Genomic DNA, 14,394 nt, shown 5'->3' on the forward strand with positions numbered 1-14,394 from the left:
AATTTGTCTAATTGCCAACTCGTCTACTATCGTTTGGTCCATCAGTTCGTCAACTCACCACATAGTCTTTTTTTTTTCATTTAGTCTAATGCCATTCCGTCTAATGACCAGTGGACCCAAAAGCCATTTGGTCCATATACCATTTCATCTAATTGGACTATAAGTGTATTATTGTGCAAAATGAATGAAAATAAAATGGGTATTAGATCAACCGGTTATGAGACTAAATGGTCATAGACGAGATGGTTATTAGACAAAGTGATGATTGGACCAAATGCCATGGTTAATGGACCAATGGCTGTTAGACGAAATGTTGATGGACAGATTGGCATTAGACTAAATGAAAGTAGACCATGTAGTGAGTGGACAAGTTGGCCCGTAGACGAATTGGCACCCCCCCCAATTGGCGATAGATCCGCCCATGCACTACTATACTTCTTTCTTATCTCATTATGATCTCTCAGTTCCATATCCCCCCCTCTCTCTCACTCTTTCTACAAGGACTCTTTTATCGTATGCATATCTTCCTTCGATTTCCTTCCCCCCCTATCTCTTTCCCTCTCCTGACTGCTGTTCCTTTATAGTTAATTCCCCTCTTTTCTCTCAAACCCCCTTTCTGTCTCAACATCTTTGCCCCCCCCCCCCATCGGCTTCTCTCCCATTCGTAAATTTCATTCAATTATTCTACCCCTTTCAATATCTCCAACATGCTTCTATACTCCTCAATGTGCCATACACACCTTGAGAGAGAGAAAAAAAACCCTCAAGAGATATATGGGCAGAAATAGCATGGGTCAAAGAAAGAAGCATTAATGGTTCAAGATTATTATTATTATTATTATTATTATTTATTTGACCAATATAAAAAAGAACATATACATTACATTAGAATAACATTTACAGTACATTAACATGCAAAGAAATGCGGGAACGGCATGTGGGTCAGGGGGCACAAAAGCGAAATACATCACTGTTGCCCGAAGGCATGAGCCCCCACACATGCCGCTCCCAAGACATAAATAAAATATATACTCTTACACAAAATATTGCACGTTAAAAAAGGGAATACTGAAAAGGGTGCCAAAATAATTAATTAGAAAGTCTTGAGAAGCAATAGAAAAAAATACCACTGCAAAATTGGATATAACATAGTAAAAAATTAACACCTCGGTGCTGAACAGTAAAGAAAGGGGCATTTGAAATAAACTTGCAATAGAAATTAGGAATTCAAATATATAAGATTAAGCAGATCTGGGGTAACTGGAGTTCGGAAAAAAATATAGGGGGGGGGGGTAGAAATCCAAAGTAGGATGGAATGGAAAAAAAAACATGATAACACAATAAAACTCATCAGGATAGGAAATGGGGATAAGATACAGCTTTGGATTAACGAATCGAGGAGATAAAGAGGAAGGATAAGAGTATCCCTGTACAAGTCTTAAAATAATTAAGGTAATTTACAAGATAAAATACAAGATAAAATCTAGAGAAAAAGCATGCATTAAGTGCATAATGTATAATTGCATAATTTTGATTGGAGAGAAAGAGATAATTTATACAAAGTAAGAAGGAGAGAAAAGAGAGAGAGAGAGAAAGAGAGGCAGAGATAATGAAAAGGAAATGTCTCCAAGGCAGAACCAGAATCATTGTATTAAGCAGAAAAAGTAGAAAAGCATAATAGTCCTAATCAGGAAATAGAATTGCTTGCTTTACAGACCTGATGAAAGTAGAAGGAGAAAGAACAGCAACATCCTTGATGTCGTTGGGTAGTGTATCCCACAGTCGAGGTAGTCTTCTGGAGGGGGTGCAGAAAAGGGATTGTGTCCTAGAAGAAAGATGTCGAAAGGAAAGAACTTCCATATGACGTGGGTTAATGAGTATGTTTTCAAGAAGAGATTCACAGTCACATAAACCTGATAGGCACTTGTATGCAAATGAGCATAACAAGTAGTCCCTACGAGATGTGAGTGATGACCAGTTAAGTGCCAGAAGTCTTTCATCGTATGGCATTTCGCCTCGCCTCTGCTTGAGAGCCAAGCGGGTTGCCGTACGCTGAATCTTTTCAATTTTTCTAGATTGAGTTAAGGTCGTCGGGTGCCAGGCAGGAATGCCATATTCGAGGATTGGTAAGATGAGAGCTTTATACAATGCAAAAATGGCATTGGTAGAAGCACCACGTGCAACAACACGGATAAAACCAAGCAGACGGTTCGACCTAGAGACAATTGATTCAATATGTGGGTTCCATGATAGGTCTGAACTAATTGTAATACCCAAGTACAAGAATGAAGATACGGATGCTATGCATGCGTTTCCTAAATAGTAATGAGGAGTTTTGATTCTCTTCTTCCTGGTCACATGCATAGCTTTAGTCTTCTGTGCATTAAAGGACATACCATTGCTGGCAGTCCACTGTATCAAACTATCTAAGTCATTTTGGACTATGATTTCGTCAGCATCAGAAGAAATAACACGGAATAAAAGAAGGTCATCTGCAAAGAGAACAGCTTCAGAAGAAAGGGAAATGGAGATGTCATTAATGAAGAGATTGAATAGCTTGGGCCCCAGAACACTCCCTTGTGGAATTCCGGAAGGGACATGAATCCAAGGAGAGGTTGAACCCTGAAAGAGAACAGACTGATAGCGGTTAGAAAGGAAAGAACAAATCCATCTCCAAAGGTTACCCTGAATGTTGAATTGAGAGGATAGCTTGGCAAGAAGAGCATTGTGAGGCATTTTGTCGAAAGCTTTCGACATGTCTAGAAAGACTGCGTCGATTCGTGGTGGGGATCTCTTATCCAAGACAGTCGCCCATCTATGGAGCACATTCACCAGCTGAGTAACACAACTCTTCCCTCTGGTAAAACCATGCTGGTATCTATTGAGGAGACCAAACGATTCGACATGATTATCAATAGCCTTCACGATCATCTTCTCAAGCACTCTGCACAACACAGATGTTAGGGCAACTGGTCGGTAATTAGTAATGTCGGATGTTTCACCTTTCTTAAAAACAGGGGTAACATGGGCTCGTTTCCAAGAAGAAGGTACAGTTCCACTGTGGAGAGAAGCATTAAACAGAATAGATAGATGTTGTTTGAAGGTTTGCATGGTGGTATGTACAATCGCTGATGTGGTTTACGGTACACCATGTGAAGTGTTGTAGAAACAATGGATAGGAGAAGAGAAGAAATGGATAGGCGAGAAAGTGGAGATTTGAGAGTAGAGTATTCTTTCTTGAAAGTAGTCCTGAAAAGGACTGTAAACCAGGAAAGATTGATGAGTTGAGAACAGCTTGAGTAGTAGAGCTAGTGAGGAGATGCTGGCTTGAGTCGACGAGTAGAGATGATGAGTAGTAGAGAGACTCGACGTTTCGGGCAGGTTGACTGTCCGTCTTCAGGAGTGAGTGTTCGCTTGGCGTGCGGTGGTACTTATGGCGTTCGTGTGGACGTGGGGGAAAGCGCTGGGCCGGCGGGCTGACGTCGTAGGTGGCGCTCTGTGCGTGGGTCGGCGGTTTTGGCGGGAAACGAGTTGGCGTGGTATGCGGACGCGGTGTGTAGACGGCGCGGTGAGTTACGGCGGCGGTGTGTGTGTCGGCGGCGTGGTAAGTACATCAGTGGTGGCGTTCCGTGCGTGTTGGTCGGCGGACTCGTCGGGTAAGCTTCGGCGGGATTGAGTGGGTGGCCTGGTGTACTGATGAGGTGTTGGGTCGTCGGCGGAGGTTGTAGCGAGGTGTCGGTGTCGGTGGCGTGTGCGTCGGCGAAGTTGCTGGTTGAGTTGGTGATTCGATCAGACTGCTGTGTTGGGTAGGAGGGCTTGGTAGGGTGACGGTGGACGGCGAGTTGCTTGTGGAGTTGGTTGTGGATTGGTTAGAAGTTGGGTGGTGACGTAGGATTGGGTGCCAGATGGTGTTGATGTGGAGAATAGATAGAGGATGTGAAATTTCGAGGGCAATGTTACTGAGTACACTGGGTAACAATCCGTCAGGTCCCGGTGGTTTGTTCTTGGATAAGCGAAGAAGAGCAGAATGAATATCAGAGGTGGAGACGGACAGGTCAGAGAGAGAAGGGATAGGCAAAGTACACGAAGAAGGAGCCTTAGGAAGAGGTAAAGAAGGACCAAAAACGGAGGAGAAATAAGTGCTGAAAGCATTAGCAATGTCACAAGGTTTACACATGTTAATATCATTTAACTTGAATTTAGGAGGTGGTACAGCATGCTTTCTATTACGTATAAATGACCAGAATTTACGCCTGTTATCTTTACAAGTAAAGAGAGAGTTCACATAAGTCCAGTAAGATTTCCTAGTTTCTTTCTTTACCTTATTTCTAAGAGCTTTGTAAGCAGTCCAATCGTCAGGTCTTTTAGACCGTCTAGCGTTTCTAAACAAAGAATGTTTCAGCAAGACAAGTTTCTTTAGTTTATGGGATTCACAGAATTTAATGCATATGTAGAGTAAATACATGATTATAATGTAGTAACATATTGATAATGGCAGTTAAAAGGAGGGTAATCCTTGTGACTTGGCCTTATAAAAATTTTGGCTCGCGACTTGCGCTCGCATAAACGGTTAAAAATATTACCTGATACATCATATTCATAAGTAATTTGTATTCTTCTATTCAGTCAGCATATAGACAGTACCATAGCTGTGAGACTGCATTGGTAAGGGTTGTTAATGACATCCTTCTGAATCTTGATCGTGGAGAGGAGGCTATTCTACTTTTGCTTGATTATAAAGCAGCATTTGATACAATTTTACATGAAAAATTCCTATCGCGCTTACAGGAAAGATACGGGATATGTGGTGTTGCACTTAAACTGATTAAGTCATACTTTCAAAATAGGTCGCAGAAGGTGGTAATAGGAAATTCCATGTCAGATGCTAAGTCATCTCCTTACGGTGTTCCGCAAGGGTCGGTATTCGGCCCGGTAGCATTTAGTCTGTATGTTGCACCATTATATGATATAATCTGTAAGCATAGATTAAAAGGTATGATGTATGCTGATGACACCCAAGTTTATGTGCTGGTTCAAAAGAGTCATCAGAATGAAGCAATTTTGCAAATCCAGGATTGTATGACAGATATTAAGAATTGGTCTGTTCATAATGGTCTTAAACTTAATGAGGAGAAAACTGAGGTACTACATTTTACAAGTAAATTTAGGCAAAGTAAATCCATTGAGTCCATTTCATTTGGTAACACGGTAATACATACTGTTGGTTCTGCTCGAAACTTAGGTGTTAGACTTGATGAGCATTTGACTTTGTCAGGTCATGTGAAACAGATCTGTAAGGCTACTTCATTTGCTTTGCAAAAGATTGGGACAATTCGACCTTTTCTTTCAAAGAAATCAACAGAGAGACTTGTGCATGCTCAAGTAATGTCTCGCCTTGATTTCTGTAATGGTATTTTGTAAGGCCTTCCTGAGAGTGAAATTCAGAAATTGCAAAGAATCCAAAACTCTGCTGCAAGGTTGGTGACTCGCACTAGACTTCATGATCATATTACCCCAATCTTACGACAGCTTCATTGGCTTCCGATGAGACAGCGTATTGAATTTAAGATATTGACGTTAGTTTTCTTGTGCATGCAGGAATTGGGCCCTGCTTATTTGCAAGAATTGATCACTAAATACTCTCCTGCAAGAAATCTACGTTCCAAATCAAAATGTCAGTTGGCTTCCCAGTCGGTGTTAACAAATTTCTATGGTGCGAGGCCATTTCAACACGCTGCAGCAGAGCTGTGGAACAAGTTACCATTTAACCTGAAACTTGCCGATACAATTGAGAGTTTTAAGAGTCTTTTAAAGACACATTTCTTTCTTTCTTTATAATAATATTTTTTGGAATTTGTGCCAAGGTATTTTCATCTTTATATGACACTGACCATATATCTATTTCTCTTTTTTTCTCTTTTTCTTTTCTTCTTTCAAGCGCATAGGGACTTAAATTTACTTTTTGTGATATGCGCTATAAAAGAATTGGTTCATTATTATTATTCATAATTACAAAAGTGCTTGAAATTTCCAGTTTTCATACCATGTTATCATCAGATTTCGCGCCTCATTAGGCATTTATAGATCAGATATTAATTTTAATGGTTAAATTGTCCTTTCTGTTTCATCTCGCGCTTAGCAAGAGGAATAGGAAGATATTCATCACTTTCATGTCCCGGTCCTTTGTCAAATCTATCAGCTCTTTATTAAGTGCGATCCAAATCCACTTCACAAAGTACTTGAGCTGAAATTGACCCCTTTTTCAGATCAGAATGTCAAATATTTTAAGGTCGCGCTTCGCGCTCGCTTTGATTTTCAATTTCATGTTTAAATATATATTCAGAATGCCTAGATTGTAGGCCTAAATCGGAAACACGCGAGCGCATGTCTAACTAGATACTCAACTTGTTAGTATTTCAATCATTATCCAGTTTCTGAAAAACAAAATTCTGCTAGCGCTTTGTGCTCGCATTTTTTATGTAGGAAGAACCCCTATTACTCATCCTTATTATACAAAACATGAATAGAGTGTCTCATTTTTTAAGTCTAAATCTCGATTTTTTTTCCGCTCGCGCTTCGCGCTCGCATTAATTGTTTTATAGCGACGATCCTGTTCATGCATGGTCACAATAATTGATTAAAATTTTCCAATCTTTATGTAGAAGTGTAAAAAAAAAACCGGCTCGCGCTTGCATTATTTTATTGTTGAAATATGTAACGTCTCCATGGCTAAGTGAAATAGGCAGTCCTTAACAGGTACCTTTTTGATCAGTTCAAAACGTATACAAAAATCTTATGCTCGCGCTTTGCGCGAGCATTATTAAAGTAACAAAGATCAGCAATTTGACATCCTTTCCATGATGAATTAAAAGACATGACTAGACATGTCTCGTTTTTAGGTCTAAATCTTCAAATTTTGTGCTTGCGCTTCGCATCAATTGCTAAGTTATATACCTATCCTGTTTAAGTTACAAAAAGTGCCTATGATTTCAATTCTGTTCGCACTTCGCGTTCTTAGTAATTATTTAGTTGCATACACATCTTTTTCATGATAAACATTGCCCAGAAATTTCAAACTTTGGGGAAAAACATAATTCTTTTAAATAAATTAGCTCGCATTATATAAAAAGGGTTATGATATTATATATTTATGTTGATTTATAAGACAAAAGCTAAGAAGTGACATTTCTTCAAAGAAACAAATGTAAATCATATTTGCGCGGCCGATTGGGGAAAAATAATGGTGAAAAAAAAATTGCCCCCCCCCCCCCCTTGGCGAAAGCTGGATCCACCCCTTCATCCTATGTATTTCTCTCCTTCCGTCCATCTCTCCATTCTTCGAGGAGCCGCGGAATAGTTTTGAAAAATGTTTTTTTTTTAATTTCTACCAATAAAATTATTAATGAAAATAATGCGGTACAAAAATCAATGTCATTCTTCTTCCTGTTTTAAACTATATACGTGTACAAAAAACGCACCACCAGCTAAAAAAAAAAAATTGGGGGTCACAACCCGAGCACCCCACTTCCCAGGGCCATATACAAGGATTCTAATTTATTAATTTTAAAGAAAGCATGAGACATCATTTGTTGAAAAAAAATTAAAGAGACCTATTAATGACTGCATGTGGTCCTACCGGTACGCTAGATCTGCGCACAAAACTGCTTTCATATGACACGCAAAAGGGATAAATCTTAGTGGAAAAGTGGGATAAAGCAAACATGATTTAGAAACTGCCTTCGTTGGCGTTCAATAATATGGGTGGTATGATACAAATTCTGCTAGCTTATTCGTACTATTATTTCTGGCCATTGTACTTAGATCAAAATTTTAATGTGGAAACATTTAAAAAAAAAAATTTTAATGATACAAATCGAGCGAGGCAAGCACAATGATATGTGGCAGAGTTCCAAGTCTTCATGCCCCAGACTGAATATATTTTGACATCAACTTACTCTAAAAACAAGTGTTTATGTTTTATTTTGTATTATTCATTTTTTAAGTATAAGGTAAAATTATAAGTCTCGGAGTGTCAGTTAATGCTGCAAAAGATGTATAAGGCCTACTCTTTTGCAGCACTATCCAGCTACCGCGGCGAGGACGCCCTCCGAGAAGGTAGCCATATCAAAACTAAAAACAAAAAATTCCCCTTAGATTACTGGTGAATCCAAGGGGCATAATTATCGAGAGCCAAAATTGTAATTTGTAATATAAGCATGCCCTTTTTACCCAAGCATGCCCCCTTGAAAGTGAGGATATATATATATATATGCCCTATTTTTTGCTTGTCAATTCTTAGGGACGAAATGACTTTCAATTTTTGGTAAAAAAACATTTTGTAATGCTCATCAAATTTGCATCGGGAAAATGTGCCCTCCATAGGCCCTGTCCCCCCTAAATTTGAGGTGGGGACCATTGGCAGCGGAAATCAAAAATTTAGGGAGGGGGACCACCAAAATTTTGTGACAAGCCCCCTCCCCAAAAAAAGTTTATCAACCCAAATTTTAGGGGAGACCACATGAATTTTTTAGGGGGGGTCCACTGGAATTTAGGGGGCACGCAGGAAAAAAAATTGACAAGCAAAAAAAAAAGGTTATCAACAAAAAAATTAGGGGGGGACGATCGTCCCCCCACCTCAAATTTAGGGGGGCACGACCCCCCCCCCCCCCCCCGCTGCCTATGGGGATGTTGTTAGCTTTTTTTTTTTGACTAAATTTTTTTTCGGTCCCCCCCCCTTTGATAACCTTTTTTTGTCAAAAATTTTGGTGCCCCCCTAAATTTTTTGACTGCCGCTGCTAATAGTGCCCCCCCCCCTTGGAAATCCTGGACCCTCCCTTAATTGCCTAGATATAGATGTTTAAAGAATTAATTATTTTGAAAGTCAGAGTGCCCTCGCCCCCCTCCCATGCTTTAGTTATCATGGCATAAAACTTATATCATATCTAATCCTTATATCAGCAAGAGGTCAGAGCATACTATCCGTCACCAAACGACTGCCTTTGAGCCATTCATTTTCCCTTTTCTCTTCTTTCTATTATTTTCTTGTTATTTAATCATTGTTTATTTGTATAAGCTCGGATCCGAGACTAACTGATATGGTGAACGCACTTTCGTTTCGAGTTGTGTATTTGCGTAATAATAGACCGAGGCGAGAAAGGACACGCCCACAATCCCTCGTTCAGTGCCGAGCTCTGTGCGTACGTGTCGACCAAATTTCAAAGAGAAATTTGTACACAAATCTGTCACAATTCGGACCTAATTTTGCCTCAGATTAACAGATATTTAGATCTCTTTGGAACACTAAAAGTCATTCACTTGGGGTTTTTTAATATGCTGATTCAGGTGAGGTACTTTTCAACGCTTTTAAAACATAGATTAAAAAAAATAGATTTTCCTTTTGAGATCCCTAATAGAAGTTGTGTGTTGTGGACCCAAGAAGTGAGATCCCAGCACGCGCGACCCACTAGTTAGAAATCCACTGCCAAACGCGGTTCGTGGTGCGAGGTTAGTATACTAATACTAACCTCACAATACGTGTGAGTGATCCAAGTCACTGGGGACAAACTTGAGACACACCTCAAATATCAGCAAACTTTCAATGGAATCCACGGTTGGAAGATTTTCAAAAGAAATCTATTGTTCGCGATGCGAAACGGTGCGAAACTTCTCACTGAACGGGGACTTCCTTCCACCACACGTTTTCCCATTGACACAATAATTAACAAATGACTCTGACAATTTTTCAAACGACAATAATAGTCTTTTTCTTTTCTCCTGTGGCTGTATATTCTTCCAAGTTGGTAAACAATGATAAAAAACACTGAATAAAACAAAATTTAATCACATTAAAAGCACTATTTAACTGTCTAATTACTCCTCGTGATCCGAGTCCCCTTCCCGTGTTGAGACTGCCAATTTCGCATAGAAGGGGACTCGGATCACTGAGGTGATGCGCATATACATGTTCTGTTAACAACATCACTGTTAGGCTTATCCTAGCAATTTCAGAGCATAAAAATAGATTTATAAACATTGTTTCCTAAGACCAGCATTTTAAAGATAGGAACATCTAAAATTATATAACAAATTCTTATTCAATCAGTTCATTTGTCAATCTTGAGTAATGAAAACAGAAACCACCACATTTACACTTAGGCGTGTGAATATAAGATGAAGTAAGTCATGAGTCACATTCATCAACTCAATTAAGAAATCTAGATCTTCAATCATCAAAGTTTGCAATGCTTTTGCAGAGAATGAAATGCAAGAGCACAAAGTGAAAAAATGTTAGCATAAACAAAGATCACTGTCACAAAGATCATCATCTTCAAAATCAACCTCTGTTTTTTTTTCACCTTCGATCGCTTGATTGCTGGTATTGCACGATGATAGTGATACAAATGATGTTTGACCTGGTTCTGGGCAAGATGTAACGTTAGTTTGATCCTGATCTTGCTGGTCGGGCGCCTGGCTGCAAGTCGATCGCAAACTTCTCTGCTGCACGAATAGCTAACTTTTATTCCAAAGTCCCAGTAAGTCTACACCAACGAATGCAGCAAAGACTTGAATTTGTACCAGCTGTTTACTTGAAAGAAATTTCAAGAATGAGTATTCCAATATATATCGCGATCTGAAATGGCGAAACAATCTCGATCGAAAGGAATAGACCTCTACTCATAAATATTCATGAGTCTTGACCCATGATTCCCGCGCATGCGCAATTTGCGTTTGCCATGTTTTGGTTTGGCAGTGAATAATACATGCGAGGAAATAGCTATTGGCTGTAAATCACTCAATTTTGAGACTGATAAAAACATGGAAAAGGAGTGAAACAAGATGAAATGTAAGATATGAGTTGTTATAAATGAATTGTATGGTCATTTTTGCATGAATTCTATGTTTTCCCCACATAAAGTGACACCTTTGTCACTTGGAGTATCAGAGCAAGTTATGTACCCTGATGGTTCGGGTAGGTGTAGTGGAGCCTACACGAACCATCACCTGAGGTACATCAACGCAAACAAGTTACACTACAGCGTCTATGGAGACGAGGGTGCGCCAGTGCACCCTACTCAATAACTCCTAAACTTTGCTTTTTGACGAGGGAAAAGGGAAGAAATAGTAAAGATAAATTTATATTAAATGCATTCAGCTTACCACCTTTCCGAAAAATAGCGAATTTTGATGACATACAGATCAGGATCAGCCAGCTTCTTCTTCAATCGCCGTTAGCACAGCTACAGTACAGCTAGCTAGCTGAGCATATGAACGATTCAGCCAATCTGCTGGCGCGTCCGTATGCTCGGCTGTAGCTGACTGCGATCGAAGAACCTGGTTGATCCTGAACTGTTTGTCATAAAAATTCACTGTTTATTAGCATATTATTCGGAAAGGTGGTAAGCTGATTGTATAAATTTATCTTTATTATTTCTTCCTCCCCCCCCCCCCCGTCAAAAAAGCGAAATTTAGGAGTAAGCACCCTTTTCTCCCTAGACGCTGTAGTTAAGGTGTTGTTGGAGCTCCACAATTACAAGCGCAAAGGCCATCATCCGTCAGTGTAGGAGGAGGACAACAAAAAAAATCAGAAAATGTTTTAAAAACTCCTCCGAAACAGCGGATTTATCATTCTAACGCAGACGGAACTTCCAACCGCGTAGCCAGGATTTAATTTTGGAGGGGCAAAGCGTGCCAACACTTACAGAGCGCACAAAGCGTGCTCCTTAGGGGGGAGGGGAGTTTGCGAAGCACAAAGTTTTTGATGTCTCATCAAAAGAGATGTTTTCTTGCGTCTCTAGTACCGAATTGAACTTGAATTTGATTGAAATGCTGAAATGAAAAAACTTATTTTTGAAAGATATTATGAGCACCACAAATATGGGAATAAGATTGAGGAATTTCAAATAATTTTTCTTCCGGCGCAAAGCACGGAAGCGAAAATATCGTATAAAAATTAAAAACAGAAGTGGTATAAAATGCCTACCTTGGTTAGATCAGATTCGATAGCAAAAGATTTAGCCACATTACATTTGAAAAACGGAGTAAAAGTAAAGAGTTGGATTCCCCTTTAAGATAATGGGTTATACAGAGAATAATAACTTTCCCTTTTCAATAAGAAAATGAAACTTCAGAAGAAAAGCAAAAAGAAATACAAAGTTTTATCAAAATGATCGAATGTAGAATAAACAGTCCAGATTTGTTCAATGAAAATTAGGTGAAATGAGAATTTGAAAATGGGATCATTTGTAACGCGAATAAGGATGGTAAATGAAAAAAAGAAATATTTGTATGATTATTTATTTGATCACCTTTTAATCATCTCTGCACAATGACACTCCACACTCACACACACTCTTTGATGATGCAATATTCCCTGGCCCAGGGATTTACGTCAGTGGTCGTATCAAGTTTAGAACAGGCAAAATGCTCAATTGAAGGACATTGTCGAAGCCAAAATAGGCTGTCCTGATGCTCGATGTGCCTAAAATTTAGGTTAAGGATAGATTAGATATTTGGCAATAAGTTCAGACAGATATTGAGGTGAAATGACGCACCTTTACCTACAAAAAAAAATTGCAGAGATCAGTTTTTTTTTTATACAATATTATCACTCAAGCCCCGCTTCCGCTGGCCTCTGAACTGCTCTTCAAATGTGAAATATTTTATTTTTAGTCACTTGAAAATTATATTGTATTACCAAGCATGTTTTTTGTGGGAAAAGTTTGAAAATTTACAAATTCAGTGATCAGCAATTAATTTTCACCATATTTTGTTGTTTTTGGACTTATAATGAGTAAAGCCCCAGTCACATATAGATCCCGGACCACCCCGGACCATCCCGGATCTGATCCGGGGTGGTCCGGGGAGAGATCCGTGTTGGTGCCTTGGGCATCCTTGGAGGTCCGGGGTGGTCCGTGTTGGTCCTTGAACGTCCGGGAGGCCAACACGGCAGTTTTTGACTGTCAAAAACATCCGGCGTCATCCGTGGACTGCCGGGTTGGCAAAGGCATCCGGGATGGTCCGTGTAGGTCCGTGTGGCTGCCTGGAGTATCCTTGGCAGTCCGTGTTCTTTTTTCCCATCAAATCTTTACAACGCTATTTACTTTATGAACTTTTCAGGAGTTGTTAAGCAGTTGACACAAACATGCTTAATTTATTTATGATTAAATGGATGATTTAACGATTCAGGATATTTTCTTTCGCTTTGGAGATTGGCCCCAACCTAATATTTGTAAACTTAGTGCATGTATCAATAATTCTTTTTCTTTTTTTTTGGTAAATATTTACCCCAACTTTGTCTGTTATTACTATTTCATATTTCATTTTCTTAAAATAAATGTTATGTACCTGTTACATCAAAATTGTACATTAAGTTTTATACCACTGCCCTGCATCGACAGTTATGCATCATGACCTGGGCCTATCTTAATTTTTATTATGTTTTCTATTGACTTTGTAAATTTCTTTCCTTTACTGTGATTTCAATAAAGTGATATCAAATCAAATCGAAATTAAGTTTGTCGTTCAATACTTAAAGTACTTAACAACTACTGTTAAAACAGTAAACTGCGTTGTATAAAAAACAGCGTTTTTACTGGTTAAGGAAGTTTTAAGTTTTGATATCTTTTTTTAAAAACAACATAATATAATGTTGCGACAAGGATGAGAAAAAATAAATAAAAATCAGCTCATTATTATGAGCAGATTTTCATTTGCCGTGCTGGTCAATATAGCTGCCGTGTTGGTCCTTGAGCTGACGTGTTAATCCGTGTAGCTGACGTGTAGGTCCGTGTTGACGACGTGCTCTGCCGGCATGGTCCGTGTAGATCCGTGTAAAGATGCCGTGTTTACAGTCATCAACGCTTAATCCGGGGCAAAACGATCCCGGACCTCCACGGATCATGCCGGCGTTGCCGTGTTGATCCGTGATGATCCGTGTCTATATGTGACTGGGGCTTACAGAAAGACTTTGAAATGTTTTTTGCCGTTTTTCATCATCTTTATATTGATTAGGATGTTAGAAGGCTAAAAGCGTATTGTAATTATTTTCTGATGCGTAAATGTGCACATTAGGTAATGTACAATGCCGGTAGGTACTAATACAACCACTCACTCTACTCACTACTACTGACCACTTCCTAAATTCAATCATCATCAGTGTAGCTACGAACAAGCATATACCATTTTTACTAGTGCAAGGCTTAAATGTAAACGGCAAACCGTAGTGGCGAAGCACTAGTCCCCCCCCACCATGACCGGGGATCGTGGGTTTTCGAAATGTTAGATGCTAAAATCATCAAATTGAGTTAATTTTGTAATGAATTTTTTTTCTCCACATTTCATGAGCAATTCCAAGGGAAGTTGTGACAGACAGGGAAGTGCTTTTTTACCACAAGG

This window comes from Lytechinus pictus, chromosome 3, assembly GCF_037042905.1.
Source record: "Lytechinus pictus isolate F3 Inbred chromosome 3, Lp3.0, whole genome shotgun sequence".
In the NCBI taxonomy this organism is placed as follows: domain Eukaryota; kingdom Metazoa; phylum Echinodermata; class Echinoidea; order Temnopleuroida; family Toxopneustidae; genus Lytechinus; species Lytechinus pictus.